Source organism: Prunus dulcis, unplaced genomic scaffold, assembly GCF_902201215.1.
Source record: "Prunus dulcis unplaced genomic scaffold, ALMONDv2, whole genome shotgun sequence".
NCBI lineage: Eukaryota > Viridiplantae > Streptophyta > Magnoliopsida > Rosales > Rosaceae > Prunus > Prunus dulcis.
The window spans coordinates 17,030-23,734 of NW_023010308.1; positions in this window are offsets into that span (position 1 = coordinate 17,030).

Genomic DNA, 6,705 nt, shown 5'->3' on the forward strand with positions numbered 1-6,705 from the left:
CCATCACACACCACTGACATTTGCTCCAAGTGAGGTAATCCATGAACCATCCCTTGATTCTCAAGCANCTTCATACTTCTTTCATTTAAATGTCCTAGTCTCTTATGCCATGTCTGCAAGCAATGTGTGACACTTGCTTTTAGAACCAACTCACTGGCAGGCATCATTGTCAATGGGAAGCATATATTGTTTGTCATTTGCACCTTCACAATCAGGTTTTCCAGTGACTGATTATCATAAATTCTCACCATATTTTCTCCAAACACAAGGTGGTAGCCATGTTCTATCATTTGCCCAACACTTTGCAAATTTTCCTCAAGACCAGGTACAAGCATGACTTCATGAATGTGCTTCTTACCAAACTTGGTTTTTATCACCAAGGTTCCTTTTCCAGCAACTGAAACCACTTCTCCAGTTCCCATCTTCACCTTAGAGGTTAAATCCCTTTGAATATTCACTAAAAGTCCCTCATCTCCTGTCATGTGATTACTGCACCCACTGTCAATGTACCAAGAGTGATTTACCTTTACATCTGTTGCAGCATTACAGACATAGAATAAAGTACCAGGTTCTTCCATCTCATTTGCATAATTCACCCTATGTGCATTTCTATTTCCATTGCAGTCTCGGACCATATGTCCAAATTTTCCACATCCATGACATTTAGGCTTGCCTTCATACCAGCATTTGCCATAATGTAACTTGTCACAATGCTTACAAACTGCAATGTTTCCATCATTAGGCTTCCAATGTTTTTGAAAGTTTTGAGTTCCAGGGGCACTTTTCTGAAAATTCTGATTTCCAGAAAGACTCTCACTCTTAGGCTTCTTTTCTTCAACATTCAGACTGGCAAAAGCCCTTTCTGAAGAATTCTCAGTGTGCCTATCCAATCTGAGTTCAAAACTCTTCAAGGAGGCAACCACTTCTTGAACTTCAGAGTTTCAAGATCCCTTAGAGTGCTCTATCACAGAGCATATATAGAGTCATATGACTTTGGCAGGCTAAACAATAGTTTCTGCACAATTCTCTCCCTAGATAGCTCCTCACCATAACTCTTCATTTGATTCATCATATTAAACAATCTAACCAGATAGATAGATAGAGATTCACTATCCTTCATGCGAGTATATTCAAATTCCCTACGCAACCCTTGCAATTTAACATTTCGTACCTGTTTATCTCCTCTGAATTCCAGTTTCAGAATATCCCAAGCTCCCTTCGAGGTCTCCTCATTCACAATCATTGGGAATAGCTGATCTGAAACTGCACTTTGGATTAATCCAAGTGCACGAGCATCCTTCATCAGAATCTGAGCCACCATGGACTTCTCAGTATCTGCAGCCTCCTCTTTTTCCTTCTTCATGTCTGAGTCATTTAGCCCATTCTCGACCAGATCCCACAGACCATGCGATTTCAGAATAGTCTTCATTCGAATACTCCAGAATTCGTAGTTTTCTCCATTGAAAACTGGTGTTCGAAGCTCAGCTGCTCCCGATCCTGCCATATGAGACACCTTGATGCAAGAACTCGCTACTTCGATCTCCAAATCAGCTCAACGATAGCTCAATACAAAACTGAAGGAGTGAAGTCTGCTGCATTTCATTACAAGCCAAACAAGAAATATAACCGTTGAGGAGAGAGAAGAGAGATTCTTCTCTAACTACCTCAATACAAAACTCAATCCTAGCCATTGAACTATCATCCTATAAGATGATTACATTTGTCACAATCTAACACCACACTTAAGAAGCCACTTGGACTCTAATCCAATGGTTCTTATTACAAACAGCAGAAAAAACTTTTAAACTAAAATAAAACAGAAACATTTGAAAACAGAATGGGATGGCGGGAAAGGATTTCAGCTTAGCTCAAAGGGTTACACATCAACAGATATGATTTAAGTGATACTTTTCTCACTACTTAGTTAAGAGCGTTGTCATATATTGTTCAATCTTGATAACTAGTCTAAGTGAATGACATATATGAAAAAGTCCAAGAATTTTTCATTTTTCATTTATCAGAATTGTAATATAAACAAAAGTTCTTTTCACCAGCCATTTATGGTTCTACATACAATTTCGTTCTGCACTCACGATAATGTGCAGGTGAAGCATTGATCGATTTGCTTAGGGCACTGAATGATTCCAGTGGCCGAATAACAGATTGGAATTATAATCTCGTTTTTAGCTGGTCTCATGTCACTTGTAGAAATGGAAATGTCATATCCCTGTAAGTTAAACTAAATTTTATGATCATGAAAAATATATATTTTATTAATATCGCCATCTTTGAAAATCATTTATCATTGCAGTACATTTAGTTTGTGAATGTACTACTTTGCAGGAGCCTGGCATCAAATGGATTTTCTGGAACGCTTTCTCCTTCGATTACTAAACTGAAATTTTTGGCTAGCCTGTAAGTCAACTTCTTGATGCATTAGTATTCTGGGGCTGATGGTGTCAGAAAATGTAACATAACTATTTCCATTGGCTGAAACCTGATTTTGGATCACTAGTTTGTGCTCTGGTACCGAGAGAGAGAGAGAGAGAGAGAGAGAGAGAGAGAGAGAGAGGGAGAGTTTAAGTTTTCCCTTTATCATTGTAACTTTACATACTGTCAACTGAGTCATAGAAAAAAGTGGAATATAATACCAATGCCTTCATTATTGTAGTTCTTGTTTGTTTAATTCTGAAGAATATATTTTTTTTGCATCCAGTCATGAATTTTGATAAAATAACTTTGTTTATGCAGGGACTTCCAGGATAATAGTCTAACAGGCCTGTTACCCATTTATCTTGCCAACATGACACATCTACAGAATCTAAATCTTGCAAACAATAATTTCAGAGGTCCTATACCCAATACCTGGGGTCAACTGTCCAATTTAAAGCATTTGTAAGGCTGCATTTCCCTTCCTAAAAGATTCCAACTTTCTTATTCGTCTATATATGTAAAATGTTCTTGTATTTATTGGGGAATTGCCTTGATCTGTAGCAGTTACTTATCTGTTGTCTTATCTGAGTGTTCTACAACTGTTTGTATTGGAAAGTACTATCTTGTGAACACTTTCCTGTTCTCCAGAAAAGAAAAATTAATCATCTCACCTGTGCTTCAGGGTATTGAGGGGTAACCACATATCTGGACATATTCCGGATACACTTTCAAATATTAGCGGGTTGACTGAACTGTAAGCAATTCCTTTTTTTTTTCGCAATCCTGCTCTTTGACTTATTGCCTAAATATATATAATTGCATGCCCATCTGAGCTTGCACACTGTGTGAAATTCTTTACCATTTATAAATTCCTTTTTTTTTTGGGCAGGGATCTTTCATCGAATGAGTTAACCGGAAGAGTTCCAATGCAATTCTTTACAATTCCAAAATTCAAGTAAATCCCATTAAACTCTGATTCTCATTTCCTTTTATATTCCCTTGTATTGATGTATTGGCATCAGCAATAATTACGAATTCTTATTGTAAGAGAGTTAATGTGGATTACTTATATATATCCGTGTTTCTATAATATGGTTAGCCACACTAGTGGATAACCAGATTTTGCACGCCCAGTTTACCAACATGCACTGGCCGGACGACCTTGGTTATCCGCAAGTACGGTTAACCATGTTATAGAAAATTGGATATATATATATATATATATATATCATACTCATATAATATATATTATTTTTAAATACATCCTTGTTTTGTGTTTGTCTGCATGCTAAAGGAGTTATGCGAAGGATGTCTTTGTTTAATTCCTTCACTGGAGAGATAGGTTTATGTGGCTAGAGCTAGGGGAAAAAGATGATTTTATAGGAGGGATACGGGTGGAATTAATAAAAAGAGTGGGAATTGATTCGGTTATGTTCTCTCGTTCCTGAGGGAATTGAAACCACCAGCTGCACTGAGCTGGGTTTTGAACCGTATGACCTTAATTTTTGTCAAAATCCTAACCAAACCAGCCGGTTCGGTCTGGTTCGGTCTGGTTCAGTCTGGTTTCGCCCAACCCTACTGTTGGTGTAGGACTGGGCTGACCAGCCCATTAAAAATCTAGAATTCTAACTAAGAGGTTTGAGAGAGTTCCAGCACTAAAGATGTATGATAATGTCTTTATCATGAAATGGTGCTATGGTCATTAAGAGACGAGTTTAGTTCTTCTTCTATTACAGTAAGTTCGAGGTATAGGATCTGACTTCTGGACTGCCACTTATAATAGTTTCATCAAGCACGAGTATCATTTTGGATGTATATATATTATTTTCCAAATGCTTAAATTCCTACTTATTATAATAAAAAATGGCGTAAACTCCTTTGGTTCCAATGTTGTGTAATTTGGTTCTAGATGACCTTTCCGTTATTATAATATTTTCCTTCAGCATTGCGTCTACATTCTATAATTTGCAACTTACTGTATACTTGTCCAGTAGTTATATTATATATCCTTAATGGTGTGCTATTAATTGTTTTATCCTTACAGTTTTACAGGAGCACGTCTTGCTTGTGGTTCTAGCTTGAAGCAGCCTTGTGCTTCTGGCTCTGTTCTCCGAGGTTTATTCTTTGTACAACTCTACTATTTCAGTTTACCAACTATGTTTGAATTACCTAGGAATAACCTATGATTTTAAAATTTGGCAGTTTCAACCAAGAAATCAAAACTTGGAACGGTTATAACTTCGGCAAGTTGTGGTGTAACAGTAATTCTTTTGATTGGGGCTCTTTTCGCTTATCGATATTATCGCATGCACAAAGTAACACATGATGTCTTTGTTGATGTTACAGGTAAATTTTCCTTACCTTTTACTTTTGAGATCACTTTCAGTTTGTACTAAGCATCGTTATGAAAATTTAAATTTGAAATCATCTCAACCTAGTTAAGTTAGAATCGATCCCCACCCTTTGTAAGTCAGATGTGTAAATAATTGTTGAAATATAATCCTCCTGCAGATTTCTTAGAGCTGAAGTCATCTTCTATTTGTTCTGTTTTTTGCTAAGTCTATTTAAATGATGTAATGAGAACCATTAGATCATAGTCTAGGTGGATTCTCTAGCTTAGATTTGGTATGACATGTGTAATCACCTAATAGGGTGACAGCTGTAATTCTGTTAGAGAGAATCACACTTCTCTCTCTGTCAGTCACACTATGTGAGCTGCAGGATTTGCTGAAATGAATAGAACAGTACATTCCTATTTTCCTCTCCATTCTCTCTAGCTAAATGCTCTAGAATGTGCACCTCTTCCTAATCTGAAAATACAGAGAAAAACTCAGAATTCTAACATGGCCTCAGAGCCAGGTTTGATTGTTTATTGGGCGTGAATCTGTGAGAATCGAGCTGGTGCTTGGCTGAGCTGACGTTGAGCTCACTCAAAACTTCACGAAGCCTGTCTAGCTGCGTCTGATGTCTAACACGGCAGGATCAAGCTCTTCTGAGCTTCGTACACCAGTGTTCAATGTAGAAAACTATGAGTTTTGGAGCATTCGAATGAAGACCATTCTGAAATCTCATGGACTGTGGGATTTGGTTGAAAATGGCTTTGATGCTTCAGATCCAATGAAGGAAAAAGGAAAGGAAGAAGGATCTAAAGCTGCTGAAGAAGAGAAGTCTGTAACGGCTGAGACCTTGATGAAAGATGCTCGTGCACTTGGACTGATCCAAGGTGCAGTCTCAGACCAAATTTTTCCCAGAATAGTGAATGAAGAAACCTCAAAAGGTGCATGGGATATTTTGAAGCAAGAGTTTAGAGGTGATAAACAGGTAAGAAGTGTGAAACTACAAGGCCTACGTAGAGAGTTTGAATACACTCGTATGAAGGATAGTGAATCATTTTCTGTTTATGCTGCTAAACTGTTTGATCTAATTAATCAAATGAAGAATTATGGTGAAGAGTTACCTAGAGAAAGAGTTGTGCAGAAATTGCTTATTAGCTTGCCTAGATCTTATGATTCTATATGTTCTGTGATTGAGCATTCAAAGGATCTTGACACTCTTGAAATTCAAGAAGTGGTTGCATCTCTCAAGAACTTTGAGCTCAGATTAGATAGGCACAATGAAAATTCCACAGAAAAGGCTTTCACTAGTCTGAACATTGAGAGTAAAAGCTCTAAGAATGGAAGTTCTTCTGGAGGTAACAAGTCTCAGAAGAACTGGAAGGAAAATGGGAAGAATTGGAATAACAAGTCCAATTCAAATCCCAAACCAAATGCATCAAATGATGGAACTAAAACACCCTGCAAGCACTGTGAAAAACTGCACTATGGCAAGTGCTGGTTTGAAGGAAAACCAAAATGCAGAGGATGTGGAAAGTTTGGTCACATGGTTAGAAATTGCCATGACAATCAATCTGTGCAGAAGGTGAACTATGCCAATCAGGTTGAAGAAACTGGAACATTGTTTTATGCATGCAATGCTGTGACAGATGTGAAAATGAGCAACTCTTGGTATGTGGACAGTGGCTGTAGCAACCATATGACTGGAGATGAAAGGCTACTGATAGACATTCGAAGGGATGTAACTTCCAAGGTGAAAATGGGGACTGGAGAGACAGTTCAAGTTGCAGGAAAAGGTACTCTTGTGATAGAAACCAAAACAGGCAGAAAACACATTCAAGAAGTGATGTTGGTGCCTGGTTTAGAAGAGAACTTGCTAAGTGTTGGTCAGATGATGGAACATGGGTATTGTTTAGTATTTGGAAAGGGAATGGTGACA